This window comes from Sus scrofa, chromosome 3 (assembly GCF_000003025.6).
Source record: "Sus scrofa isolate TJ Tabasco breed Duroc chromosome 3, Sscrofa11.1, whole genome shotgun sequence".
NCBI classification, from domain to species: Eukaryota; Metazoa; Chordata; class Mammalia; order Artiodactyla; family Suidae; genus Sus; species Sus scrofa.
In genome coordinates, this window is record NC_010445.4 from 109,215,302 (window position 1) to 109,230,287 (window position 14,986).

Here is a 14,986-nt window from a genome sequence, read left to right on the forward strand (position 1 = left end):
TTTTAAATTTTTTTTCTCAGAGCAGCACTATATCATTGCGGGTTTTTTTTTTTTTTCCCCCTTAGAAATCACTGAGAATTATTTTTTTTTATTAAAAAATTTTTTTTTTTGTCTTTTTGCCATTTTCTTGGGCCGCTCCTGAGGCATATGGAGGTTCCCAGGCTAGGGGTCTAATCGGAGCCGTAGCCACAGGCCGTGCAGGATCTGAGCCGTGTCTGCAACATACACCACAGCTCACGGCAATGCCAGATCCTTAACCCACTGAGCAAGGCCAGGGATCAAGCCTGCAACCTCATGGTTCCTTGTTGGATTAATTAACCACTCAGCCACGATGGGAACTCCTACTTTTTCTTACAGTTTTTGGGTAACATGTGGAATGTAGAGGGATATTCTGTGTGACACATGAAAAAGTTGAAAAGGGTGACAAGTTTAATAAAGGGTTAAAAAGCTCAGGTAAAGGAAGGAAATGGTAAGAGGGAGAGACTTCTATAATTTATGAAGACATGAAGACTTTTTTTAAAACCAAAAGAAGTTCAAGAAGTAGTTAGTTCTGTTTTTCATAAAGTAATGCTTTATATGGTCCTAAATAAATCACAATAATAGTATTTAAATAGTATATACTATGTGCTTTTCAGTATTCTAAATATTTTCCTCGTATTTAATTTAATATGTTATCCCCATCTTATAAAAAGTTGACAATTCTGAGGCATAGAAAGGTTAAGCAATCTTCCCATGGCACACAGCAAACAGTGGGGCTTACATGAGCACTCAGGCAGTCTGGATCCAGAGCCTGTGCTCTTAATTGCCATGCCACACAATCTGATTAATAATTTTCCCATTTGTGCAGGTCTTTGCATTCTGTAAGATATTTATACACTCATTTTCTCTTATGTGTGAACCCTGAATGTCACAGAGTGCTAAACACACGGCAAAGCCATGGATTCAAATACATATCTTCTGAAATGAAGCCCACACTCATTCTCCCAGCCCATAGTTCTCTCCTTAAAGTCACGTAGGACTATAAACCAACAATTCCACTTTTGGAACTTAGTTTGTGAAAACATTTATCCAAAGGTGCAAGAATATATGTAAAAGAGAGTTCTTTCAAGCACTATTTGTAATACCAAAGCAAACAAACGAAATCCCCTGGAAATGATCTAAATGTCTTTCAGCAGGGAAATGGTTCAATAAAACATGGTATGCTATCTTGGCTTAGGATGTGGGTTTATACGCACTGACACAGAATGGTATCTGTGTGGTTTTTTTTTATGTGTATAATATATATATATATTTTGTCTTTTTAGGGCCCTGCTCTCGGCATATGGAGGTTCCCAGGCTAGAGGTCCAATCCAAGCTGTAGCCACCATCCTACTCCACAGCCACAGCAACTCGGAATCTGAGCCAAGTCTGCGACCTACACCACAGCTCATGGCAATGCCGGATCCTTAACCCACTGAGCAAGGCCAGGGATCAAACCAGAGTCTTCATGGATGCTAGTCAGGTTTGTTAACCGCTGAGCCATGACAGGAACTTCTATGTGTAATATTTTTTAAGTGAAAAGAACAACTTGAAAAGGGATAAATATAGCTTAAAATCATTATTTAAAAAAATTTTAGGCGTTCCCTTCATGGCTCAGTGGTTAACAAACCCAACTAGGATCCATGAGATTGCGGGTTCAATCCCTGGCTTTGCACAGTGTGTCGGGGATCTGGCATTGCCGTGACCTGTGGTATAGGTCACAGACATGGCTCAGATCCCTTGTTGCTGTGGCTGTGGCATAGGCTGGCAGCTGTAGCTCCAATTCAACCCCTAACCTGGGAACTTCCATATGCTGTGGATGGGGCCCTAAAAGGCAAAAAAAAAAAAAAAAAAAATTTAGATATATGTATATGAATTACTTTATTCAATAAATATTTACTGAACACTTACTATATACCAAGTACTACTTTAGAAATTGGGGATGCAGTGCTGATTACAATGAGTCTGTGCCCCTCATGGTGACACTCAAATGAGAGAGACCGAACAAGCAAGTGATTTAATATTTGCAGAGAACTCAGCAGTGTGTAGTGTAGGGGTAGGGTGGCTATTTGAGGTCATTAGGAAAGGATATTTGAGAAAGAGCACCAAATGAAGATGCTGAAGAGCATTTCTGACAGAAGGGACAGAAAACAGAAAGTCCCTGCATGGAAGTTATCTTCATGTAGCCCAGAAAGGCTAGTAAGCCTGGGAATGAAAGGAAAGGGTTTAAAACCAGAGAAGATCACATAGGGCCAAATGGGTAGGATTTTATTCCAAGTATAATGGAAAGTCAGAGCAGTCATTTAAAACTCATTTTCATTTTGCATTTTAAAATAATTCCTCTGATTGCTGTTGGAAGCATGGAGATCAAAAATTGAATGTAATAGTCTGGTGAGAGTAGACATTACCTTACACCAGGGCCATGATAACAGAACCATGAGAAATGGCAGAATTTGGGATATTTTGAAAACAGAGTCAACAGAACTTACTCCAGTAGATGCTGTGGATGTGGGGTGTAAAGGAAGCAGAGGAACCAAGACTGATGCCCAGATTTTAGCCTGAGCGATGAGATGAGTGTTGGGGTCCTTTAGTGGCAGGGAAACACTGGAGCATCGAAGAATGGTTTTGGGGAGGTGGGACAAGAATCATTTAAGCCCATTCTGGACTTAAATTTAAGCTGTTCATTTGGAATACAAATAAAGATATCAAGGCAGTGATTATATATACCTAGTGTGTGTTATTTCCCAGGAGCTGACTGGAATTAGAGAGAGGTGAGGGAGGATTTACACTTTTTCTTGATAAGCTTTTGGGTCTTCTAAAAAACCTTTTTTTTGTTTACTAAGCTTCTGTTTCTCTGATGATTTTTAAAATTCAAAAGAGAAGATGGCTCATTCATAAGTTCATAAGTGGAACTATATGAGTTTGTATAAAAACAGAGAAAGGTCTGTAAGGAGAAACATCAAACTGAACAAATCCCTTAAGCAGTTTAATTTTTACCCTTATGTACTGATTTGCTTTTCTTTTTTAAATTAATTAAAGAGCCTGTAAAACCTTTTCAGTTTCAAAAAAAAAAAAAAAAGTCAGTGAGTTGAAGAATATTCCCTGGGACCTCTGCTGCCAGTGTCCTTGCCCCCACAGTGAGCTGCAGCTGACCCCCACTGCCCCAGGAGACCCGCCAAGACCCACAGGGCACAACAACATTAAACATCTTTTTTTTTTTTTTTTTTTTTTCCCACGTTCCTGGGCTGGGGATTGAACCCACAGCACAGCAACAACCCCAGCCAATGCAGTGGCAATGCCTGATCCTTATCCTGCTGCACCACAAGGGAACTCCCATATTAACACCTTTGACTTCTGGGCTGTCTGATGGCAAAGAACTTCCCAACCCAGAGGTGTTTGACCCTGCCCACTTCCTGGATGAGAGAGGTAACTTTAAGAAGAACGGCTACTTCATGCCTTTCTCAATAGGAAAACAGATTTGTGTGAGAGAGGACCTGACCCAAATGGAGCTGTTTTTATTTAGAAATTCAACCCTAGGGAGTTCCCTTCATGGCTTAGCTGTTAACAAACCTGACTAGGATCCATGAGGATTCGGGTTAAATCCCTGGCCTTGCTCAGTGGGTTAAGGATCCAGCGTTGCCATGAGCAGTGGTGTAGGTTGCAGACGCAGCTCGGATCCTGCATTGCTGTGGCTGTGGAGTGGGCCAGCAGCTGCAGCTCAGAATCGACCCCTAGCCTGGGAACCTCTATATGCCTTGGGGGTGGCCTTAAAAAGCAAATAATAATAATAATAAATTTAACCCCAAATCTGTGGTCGATCCAAAGGACATCAACATCACTCCACTAGATCTGCTTCATTCCTATGTGAGGACAGGAAGACCACCTGGCTGCTGCCATGCTGTCATTGCAACTCTCCTCCTCCTCTGGGAGCATAGTTCACCTCTTTGCAACTTCATCCTGGTCCCTGGAATGCCTTCTCTGATCTCGCTGCCTCTCACATCTCCCCATTCCCTCAATATGCAGTGGAACACCTCAACTCCACTAAAGAGAGTTTCCTGAGTTTCACTACACACATTTATCTAATATTTTCTATATTCTGCTACTATTTTCCATACTCTAATTCTTGTCTGTAATGTAATGTTGGTATGATAATTCCTGAATACAAGATCAAAATGAACCACTGAAGGAGAGACACCAACACCAGCCCAGTGAGGAGATGGAGGGACGCTTCCTCACTGCGGGAGGGAGGTAAGGGGTCCCGGCTCCCCAGGGGTCTCCAATGATACCACCTGTCTGGATGGCGGCAGGAGAAGGGGAGAAGGAAAGTTCCAGCTCCCATTTGGTCTTCTCTGACATCAGCCTGGCTGGAGGCCTGGGCATCCTGTTATAATCTGGTGAGGGTACAGGTCTAGGCTCCTTTTGCCTGTGAACGTGGAGGATGGGACTACAGTTTGTTTTTTTCCTGTAGTATTGGGTTAGAATTGAGTGGTTATTGTCTGAAAGATTCTCTTCTGCTAGACTGCATATTTCTTGGTTCTTTGGCTGGAGAAAGCAGGCTTTTCTGCTGACTTTTTTATGTGTGCTTGTTTCCAGTTCTGAGTTGCTAGCTTCTTTAGCTTCAAGTCTGGGATACATGAGGAAAAAGGAAATTCAAGACACTCACCACAGTGTTATTCTTTGTGTCCCAAGGTCCTTAGCTTGTCTTCCTTCTTCCCTCCACCTTCAGAGTCTTCTTTTGTTCATATTATATACCATGTCCAGGTTTTAGCTATATTTAGCAGGACAAATAGGGGAAAGTGTGCTGGCCTCATCCTTCTGGAAGCAGAAACCCTTTTGTAACATTTTTAAAAAGGTTAAATGTAAGAATGAAGTCAAGTGTCAGCTCAGTCCTTTATTTCCTCAGGAAGCCTCCAGGCCCTACAGCAGTGACCACCCTGGAGGAAGGGTGGAGGGAGAATGGGTGAGGCTCGGGTAGTAAGATAACTACTCCTGGAAGCAGACTCTGACCCGGAGCTAGGGTGTGGGAAGTTCAGCAGGGGGGCTTTTGGGATCAGCACCCATGGAAAAGAAGCTAAGGGAAGGAAGCAAGATTGCATAGATGGAGATGTCAGGTTCCCATGGAAGCTCAGTGGACCCTAAGAGCATTCTGAAGATGGAAATGGGCTTTCAGAGCTGCTGGAATTAGAAAAGAAGGTCAGGCCTTTATACTCCTACCTCATCAGTCGGAGGATGGGAGTCATTTCCAAAAGAGATAGGGCTTTCAGCAAGGCAGTTTTCTTCACTGAAGTCACCCCTGGAGGGGGCTAACAGCTGAGAGTGGTCTTCCAACAGTGCTTCAGCACAGTCTGTCATCCTGAAGAGCACTCTGAGTGACATATCACAGCTTTTTTTTTTAGGGCTTTTTAGGGCAGCACCCATGTCACATGGAAGTTCCCATGCTAGGGGTCAAATCAGAGCTACAGCTGCTGGCCTACACTACGGCCACAGCAACACAAGATCTGAGCCACATCTGCAACCTACACCACGGCCTACACCACGAGCTCATGGGCAACACCAGATCCTTAATCCAGTGAGTGAGCCCAGGAATCGAACCCGCATCTTCATGGATCCTAGTCGGGTTCGTCAACTGCTGAGCCAGCAAGGGAACTCCAACATATCACAGCTTTTGCCACATGTACTTTTCTGCACTGGGCCAGTGACACAGAGCTCTGATCACTCTCCTTGAGGTGTGGCCATGCCTGATGCACAATGAGGTCAAACAAACTGAACTGTCAGTGAGGAGCAGAGAAAAGTTTCTTACAGGGCCACACAATGAGACCCATGCCCAACAAAATCCTGAACTCCTCCAAGGGTTTGAGCACAACCTGGTCGAGTCTGCTCCAGGCTTCAGGAGGCAGATTGGAAGCTGTACCATCTCTCACTTTGTGGGTGTGGACGGGGTGCAGGCTTTCCTGCAGACCTAGTCCCAAGAGGTCTCAATCACCTTGGACTTGCATGGGAGTCACGTGATCTTCCTGCAACCCAACTATGCAGACACACTCATCAGTCAGGAGAGCTGTAAGAAAAGGGATTTTCTTTCAGAACCTCAATTTCTACTTGATGATAAAGAAGGAACATTTTCTCAGGTAGGCTGAGTGGTCATGGCTCAGTGGTTAACGAATCTAAGAACCATGAGGTTGCAGGTTCGACCCCTGGCCTCGTTCAGTGGGTTAGGGATTCGGCATTGCCATGAGCTGTGGTGTAGGTTGCAGATTTGGCTTGGATCCCACATTGCTGTAGCTCTGGCGTTGGCAGGCAGCTACAGCTCCGATTAGACCCCTAGCCTGGGAACCTCCATATGCTGTGGGTGTGGCCCTAGAAAAGGCAAAAAGACCAAAAAAAAAAAAAAAAAAAAAAAAAAACTCTCTTCACAATATACTTGTCAGCTACGCTGCTAAAAATAAATAAACTCAACTAATAACTTAGCTCTCCCTCACAGTTTACCATTTCTTTTGTGTTTCCCATATTTCCTTGTGGATACATTCAATTTTTGGAGTTAGTCCAGGATTGTCACTAGTTCTAACTGTTCACACCATGTAAGAGGGAAGAGGGGATAGAATCATTGTGTAATGAGTATAAATCAGGAGTTAGTAGGTGAAAATAATATTTAGGTTATCAAAAGAACGTTGCCTTGGGAACTGGGATATCTGGTTTCTCATACTTTCTCATCCTTGAGAAAAATCATCTCATCCACATGGATGGACAATTCCTTCTTAGAAACACAAAGGTTGATTTTTATGTATATTCATATGCCTCCTTTAAAATTTAGGGCTTTTATGTTTTGTTTTCTTTTTAGGGCCGCACCCACAGCACATGGAGGTTCCCAGGCTAGGGGTCTAATCGAAGTTACAGCTGCTGGCCTACACCACAGCCACAGCAATGCGGGATCTGAGCTGTGTCTGCAACCTACACCACAGCCCATGGTAACGCCAGATCCTTAACCCACTGAGTGAGACCAGGGATTGAACCCGCAACTTCTTGGTTCCTAGTCAGATTCGTTTCCACTGCGCCTCAATGAGAACTCCTAGGGCTTTTATGTTTTATATTTGTATTTGTTTACGAATAATGAAATACTTTAGTTGATTATTTTCTTCTCACTCAATATTTTCCCTTCAGTTTGGCAATAAGAATTATTTTTCTTCCTTTCTTTTCTCTTTTCCCTCCTTCTCTTTCTCTTTTTCTTTCTTTCTGCTTTTTAGGGCTGCACCTGTGGCATATGGAAATTGCCAGGCTAGGGGTCGAATCCTAGCTGCAGCTACTGGCCTACACCACAGCCACAGCAATGTGGGATCCGAGCTGAGTCTGTGACGTACACCACAGCCACAGCAACGCCAGATCCAAACCATGACTTCGATGTACACCACAACTCACAGCAACCCTGGATCCTTAACCCACTGAATGAAGCCAGGGCCAAACCCACATCCTCAGGGATACTAGTCAGATTAGTTACTAATGAATCACAATGGGAACTCCTCTTCATTTTTCTTGATTTGAATGATCTTCCCTATTAAAAGATGCAAATTTAAAAATATATATGTTTTGCCATGTTTCAGGAAGGTATATCATGGGATCTTTGTTTAGTTAAAAATCTCATTAGCTTCTAAAGTAGCTCTGTGTGAGTTTTTTTTTTTTTTTTTCTTTTTCCTTTTTTGGCAACTCTAAGGCACAGACCCAAGCTGCAGTTGTGACCTACACTGGCAGCTATGGCAACATGGGATCCTTAACCCACAGAGCTGGGCCAGGGATGGAACCTGCGTCCCAGGACTCGAGACTCTGTGATCCTGTTGCACCACAGCAGGAATTGCTGTGTTCTTTTAAGAAGTGATTGAGTTATAATTTGCTCTCTAATATGTGGTTAGTATAAGAGCAAAATGTTTCTCTTCGCTGATAGTTTTTGTTTGTTTGTTTGTTTTTTGCTTTTCTGGGTACCCACAGCATATGGAAGTTCCCAGGCTAGGGGTCAAATTGGAGCTATAGCTGCTGGCCTATACCACAGCCATAGCAACGTGGGATCTGAGCCGTGTGTTCGACTTACACCACAGCTCAGGCAATGCTGGATTCCTGACCCACTGAGCAAGGCCAGGGATTGAACCAGCATCCTCATGGTTACTAGTGGGATTCGTTTCCGCTGTGCCACAGGGGGAACTCCCTCGCTGTTACTTTTGATTTTTGCCATATGTAGAAACAACATTGCCTTTTTGTTTAAAAATAACATATATCCTCAAGGGATTCGGAGAGACCATATCAAATAATTGCCCCTAAAGATCTTTCTTATACATTTCCATTCCTACTCACAGCAGCTGTTTAAAATGTTTCTAGTTCCTCAACCACTATCAATCCCCTTTACACCCAAGTTTTCCTTCCCCATTCCTCTTCCTATGTGGGCTTTTAGTATGTTAGTTATATATTTACTAACACAGAACAAAGAACACACTAATATTCTATGTAAGTGGGATCAACTTTAAAATTTATTTGGGGGAGTTCCCGTTGTGGCGCAGTGGTTAACAAATCCGACTAGGAACCATGAGGTTGCGGGTTCAGTCCCTGCCCTTGCTCAGTGGGTTAACGATCCGGCGTTGCCGTGAGCTGTGGTATAGGTTGCAGACGCGGCTCGGATCCCACGTTACTGTGGCCCTGGCGTAGGCCGGTGGCTACAGCTCCGATTCAACCCCTAGCCTGGGAACCTCCATATGCCACGGGAGCGGCCCAAGAAATAGCAACAACAACAAAAAAGACAAAAGAAAAAAAGAAAAAAAAATTTATTTGGAAATAATCATGTACTAAGTCATGTATATAATGGTTTGCTTTTTTTTTGGTCTTTTTAGGGCCGTACTCATGGCACAGGGAGGTTCCCAGGCTAGGGGTTGAATCGGAGCTGTAGCCGCCAGCCTATGTCACAGCCACAGCAATTCAGGATCCAAGCCTCGTCTGTGACCTACACCACAGCTCACGGCAACCCCAGATCCTTAACCCACTGAGCAAGGCCAGGGATTGAGCCCGCATCCTCACAGATGTTAGGGAACACCCAAGTCATGTATATAATAGTATCATCATCCTTTAAGGTGCTGTGATTATTGTTTAAAGGCATCAGAGGGAAAACTGATCTCAGACAATGTATTCCATTGTATTATTACCATTACACAATTTACTTTGAGATAAAGTTGGAACACATTATGCAATGTCATAACATTTTACTTGTAAGTAAATAATAAAATGTGAACTGAAGAAAATGGGCAAAAATTTTTTTTTTACTAAATTATAGTTGATTTACAATGTTGCACCAATACCTGCTGTAAAGCCAAGTGACTCAGTAATATATACATACATGAGAATGTATCTACACATCCTTTTTTAAAGTATTATTTTCTATCATGGAAATTGGAGACTGGCTATAGTTCCCCATGCTGTACAGTAGGACTTCACTGCTTATCCATTCTAATGTAATCGTTTCCATCTACTAACCCCAAACTCCCAGTCCATCCCACTCCCTCCCCCCTCTCCTTTGGCAATCACAAGTTTGCTCTCCACGTCTCTGAGTCTGTTTCTGTTTTGTAGATAGGTTCATTTGTGCCATATTTCAGATTCCAGATATAAGCGATATCATATGGTAGTTGTCTTTTTCTTTCTGACTTACTTCACTTAGTATGAGAATCTCTAGTTGCATCCGTATTGCTGCAAATGGCCTAATTTCATTGTTTTTTAATGGCTGAGTAGTATTTCATTGTATATATGCACCACATCTTCTTAATCCATTCATCTGTCAATGGACATTTAAGTTGCTTCCATATCTTGGCTATTATAAATAGTCAGCACAGCATTTTTAAAGGCCAGGTGGGGGGGGTTGCAGGGTATCTGATTAGCTTGTGCACAGTTCTGTGATTGGTTGGTGGTGAGGTAACAAGATGGTATCACGGGGATTAACATTATCAATCCTGAGGCCTGGCTGTGCTCATGATCATCAAGTAGTTAACATCTTCCATTTGGCGGAGGTTTCTACATCTGTAAAACAACCGAGGAAATGTGCATCAGATACTGTTATCTAGGTACTTCAGAGAGGAGTAAAGAAGAGGATATGGGGGAAGGGCCTGTCCTGAGAAAGTCCCATAGGGTTCTGCTCAGTTACAGGCAGCTCTGGGGTTTGTTGGTTCCTATTGATATTCTATAGTTTTCTGGTTTTTGTTTTTTAATGGCTGCACATGTGGCATATGGAAGTTCCCCAGCCAGGGGTCCAATCAGAGCTGCAGCTGTGGCCTACTCCACAGCCATGGCAACACAGATGCAAGTTGCATCTACGGCTTATGCAGCAGCCTGCAGCAATGCTGGATCCTTAACCCCCTGAGTGAGGCCAGGGATTGAACCTGCATCCTCACAGAGACAACATTGGGTCCTTAACACTCTGAGTCACAATAGGAACTCTGATATTCTGTTTTTGATCATTGTTTTCAAGCCTCAGACACAGGAAGTTTTCTCTGGAAACACAAGGCTAGACTCCAGCAAGGACTGCTGAGTTTTTACCCTGTCCTTTCCCATTGTGTCTGGCTCCAGCCAACTTTGCTTCAATTTAAACTCTCTGGTGGAGGAGTTCCCATCTTGGCACAGTGGAAACGAATCTGACTAGGAACCATGAGGTTGCGGGTTCGATCCCTGGCCCCGCTCAGTGGGTTAAGGATCCGGCATTGCTGTGAGCTGTGGTGTAGGTTGCAGACATGTCTTGAATCTGGTGTTGCTATGGTTGTGGTGTAGGTCAGCAGCAACAGCTCTGACTGGACCCCTAGCCTGGGAACTTTCATATGCTGCAGGTGCGGCCCTAAAAAGACAAAAGACCAAAATAAATAAATAAATAAATAAACTCTGGTGGAGTTCCCATTGTGGCTCAGTGGGTTAAGAACCCAACATGGTGTCCAAGAGGATGTGTGTTCAATCCCTGCCCTCCATCAGCGGGTTAAGGATCCAGCATTGCTGAAAGCTAGGTGTAGAATCGGATCTGGTGTTTCTGTTGCTGTGTAGGCTGGCAGCTGTAGCTCTGATTCAACCCCTAGCTCAGAACTTCCATATGCCACAGGTGTGACCCTAAAAAGAAACAAAAACAAAAACACTCTAGCTTTAAGACCGAGCTGCCATCTCTAAAGACATTATGGCTAACAGTACTAATAAAGACTACAACTTATTGAGCGCCACTACGTTTCTGTCAATTTACATATTTTATAGAGTGCTCACAACTGCTCAACATGGTAGGAATTATTATTTTGTTAAATAACTTGCCCCAAATCTACAAACTACCAAAAATCAGAGTCAGAATCAAACTTCTGGGTGAGAATGCTGTACTCTAACCATTTGATGTAGATCCCCAGAACTTTGTCCCTTTGGAGAAAGAATTTGGCAAAGAGACTGAGGGTAGTGAGGCAAGTAAGTGTTTATTTAAAGAGAGAAGACAGGAGCGGAGAAATCACAGGCACAGGCAGGTGAGGCGCAGGGCTGGAGGGGGAGAGAGAAAGAGACAGAGAGAAAGAGCAAGAGAGGAAGAGAGAGAGGAGAGCAACACATGCTTTGGAGGTCGTTCATAGCACTTGTATGGGGTAGTCCTTCCAGGTTTCTCCAGCCAATCATCCTGACTCAGGGCCCTGCCCACAGACGGATTTTAGCACCAGGGTCTCTGGGAAGTTGACAGGATGTATTAGGTCTGGTGCCCCTCCTTTCTCTGAACCCTGAGGAACCTTTCTGCCAGTGTGTAGTTCCCGAGGTCTCCTAGACCTCAAGAATAAGAAATCAATGATCTCTATCTTCCATCCAAGCAGGATGCAGATTTTATTTTATTTATTTTATTTTTTTTGTCTTTTTGCTATTTCTTTGGCCGCTCTCGCGGCATATGGAGGTTCCCAGGCTAGGGGTCTAATTGGAGCCGTAGCCACCGGCCTACACCAGAGCCCCAGCAACACGGAATCTGAGCCGCGTCTGCAACCTACACCACAGCTCACGGCAACGCCGGATCGTTAACCCACTGAGCAAGGGCAGGGACCAAACCCGCAACCTCATGGTTCCTAGTCGTATTCGTTGACCACTGCGCCACGACGGGAACTCCCAGATTTTATCTTTTTTTTTTTGTCTTTGTTGTTGTTGTTGTTGCTATTTCTTGGGCCGCTCCCCGCGGCATATGGAGGTTCCCAGGCTAGGGGTTGAATCAGAGCTGCAGCCACCGGCCTACACCAGAGCCACAGCAACGCGGGATCCGAGCCGCGTCTGCAACCTACACCACAGCTCATGGCAACGCTGGATCGTTAACCCACTGAGCAAGGGCAGGGACCGAACCCGCAACCTCATGGTTCCTAGTTGGATTCGTTAACCACTGCGCCACGACGGGAACTCCCCAGATTTTATCTTGAAGTTATTTGTCCACAGGGAACAGATCATAGCTGCTCACCCTGGGACCCATCTATCTCCTGCTTCAAAACTCTGTGTGCTTTTTCCAGCATTCTGCACCTCTTTCATTAGGGTCTCAGGAAGCTCAACAGAGCAATTAACATGTAGCACGTTCATTCTACATCTGTACAAAATGAGACTGGCACATGCAATTTAAATTTTAAAAAAGAATCTGGAAGAAAATACTTCAAAATACGTACTTCAGTTTTCTCTAGAATGTTAGGTGATTTTGTTTTTTCTGTACTTTTCAATGTTTTCTAAAAATTTCTCAAGAACATGTATTATAGGTATAAATAGGAGAAAGCCCTTTCAAAAAGAAACAGGCAGGAGTTCCCATCGTGGTGCAGTGGTTAACAAATCTGACTAGGAACCATGAGGTTATAGGTTCGAGCCCTGGCCTTGCTCAGTGGGTTAAGGATCCGGCATTGCTGTGAGCTGTGGTGTGGGTCGCAGACTTGGCTTGGATCCCATGTTGCTGTGGCTCTGGCGTTGGCCGGCGGGTACAGCTCCGATTAGACCCCTAGCCTGGGAACCTCCATGTGCCGTGGGAGCGGCTGAAGAAAACGCAAAAAGACAAAAAACAAAAACAAAATACCGACAAAAAGAAACAGGCAAAACAAGATTGTTCAAAAGTGAAGCCAGCTGTAGGTGGGCAAAGTGTGAAAGAAAAACAACAGGGTCCAAGAATAGACACAATTTATGTACTCTGCCCTCATTTGTAGAAATGATTCCATTTATGTACTAGATAAGTTTCTGAAATGTTGATTCTGTTAAGTGGAAGCCTATTTTAAATAGGATAGGGAGAGAGTTCCCGTCGTGGCGCAGTGGTTAATGAATCCAACTAGGAACCATGAGGTTGCTGGTTCGATCCCTGCCCTTGCTCAGTGGGTTAACAATCCGATGTTGCCATGAGCTGTGGTGTAGGTCGCAGACGTGGCTCGGATCCTGCATTGCTGTGGCTCTGGCGTAGGCTGGCAGCTACAGCTCTGATTAGACCTCTAGCCTGGGAACCTCCCCTATGTGGCGGGAGCGGCCCAAGAAATGGCAAAAAGACAAAAAAAAAAAATAGGATAGGGAAAGTAATATATAAGTAAGTATTATAGTAATTCCCTTTGTAAAGTGTGGATGAAAATAGTTATCTGCCATAATAATAAACAGTGGATGTGGCTGCCATCAAGCCATCGGCCACTGCAGTCTTGCCCTACCCATTCCCGCCCCCTCCTCCAAAGTTCACCCTGAGGGGATTCAGGATGGAGAAAGCAGGATACTGGCCCAAGATAGCTAAGGTGCATATCAAAGGAATGATTTGAATGAGCCCGGACTCTTGCATTTTCCCATACAGAAGAGCACTAAATTCATTAACTTGAGATGTCTGTTTTTTAACTAACAGTAATCTTTTGATATTCCTACAATCTAGTTTTTGTGGCAAAAAATCCTATGTATCCTGGCTCCTCTCTTTCCTCTTGCACATCCCCTCAGAGGCTTAAGTCCTCAGTATATCCACCAAATAAAACACAATTCTCAACTTTTAGGTTGTACATCTTTGTCAGTCAACAAAAGTTACAATAATATATTTGTTTATACATTATAGTTTACAAAGCATTTTAATATATACTTTCTAGTTTGACCTTTCCAATATTGATGTGTGAGGCACTGCCCTCTTTCTTCAACAGGCAATAAACGAGTCTGAGATTCAGAATTTTCAGTGCATTGACCAGCAGATATTAAAAAAAAAAAAAAAAAAGAAAAAAGAAATCTATCTAGTACATGTCTCTCTCTCTCTCTCTCTTTTTTTTTTTTTTTGGTCTTTTTGTCTTTTTGCCATTTCTAGGGCCGCTCCCGCGGCATATGGAGGTTCCCAGGCTAGGGGTCTAATTGGAGCTGTAGCCGCTCGCCTACACCACAGCCACAGCAATGTGGGATTCGTGGGATTCGAGCCGCGTCTGCAACCTACACCACAGCTCATGGCAATGCTGGATCCTTAACCCACTGAGCGAGGCCAGGGATTGAACCTGCATCCTCATGGATCCTAGTTGGGTTCATTAACCACTGAGCCATGAAGGGACCTCACGTCTTTTTTTTTTTTTTTTTTTTTTTTTGGCTACACGCAAAACAGCATGTGAAACTGGACATAGACCCGCACTAGAGCAGTGACCCAAGCAGATGCAATGACAGTGCTGGATCCTTAACCTGCTCTGCTACAAGGGAATTCCTAAAATTCATGTCTGCCCAACCTGGTCTTCTTTCCACTATTCCAGCCTGGAATCTAGTTACTTAAAATAATAATTTCCATGTCTACTTGATGTGAATTTGTTTTTAAAGCATTTCGTTCATTTATTCATTCTAAAGCTACTGAGTGCCTGGTTTGTGCTAGGCCTCCTCCCTTGACTGGGGCGCCACAGCAGTGCAGTAAACAGACAAGTAGATCCTGGTCTCTTGGAATTCAGAGTCTGTGGGCCAGGGCTCGGGGTACAGGAGACAGAAGTAACCACACAGGATTATGTCAGATGGT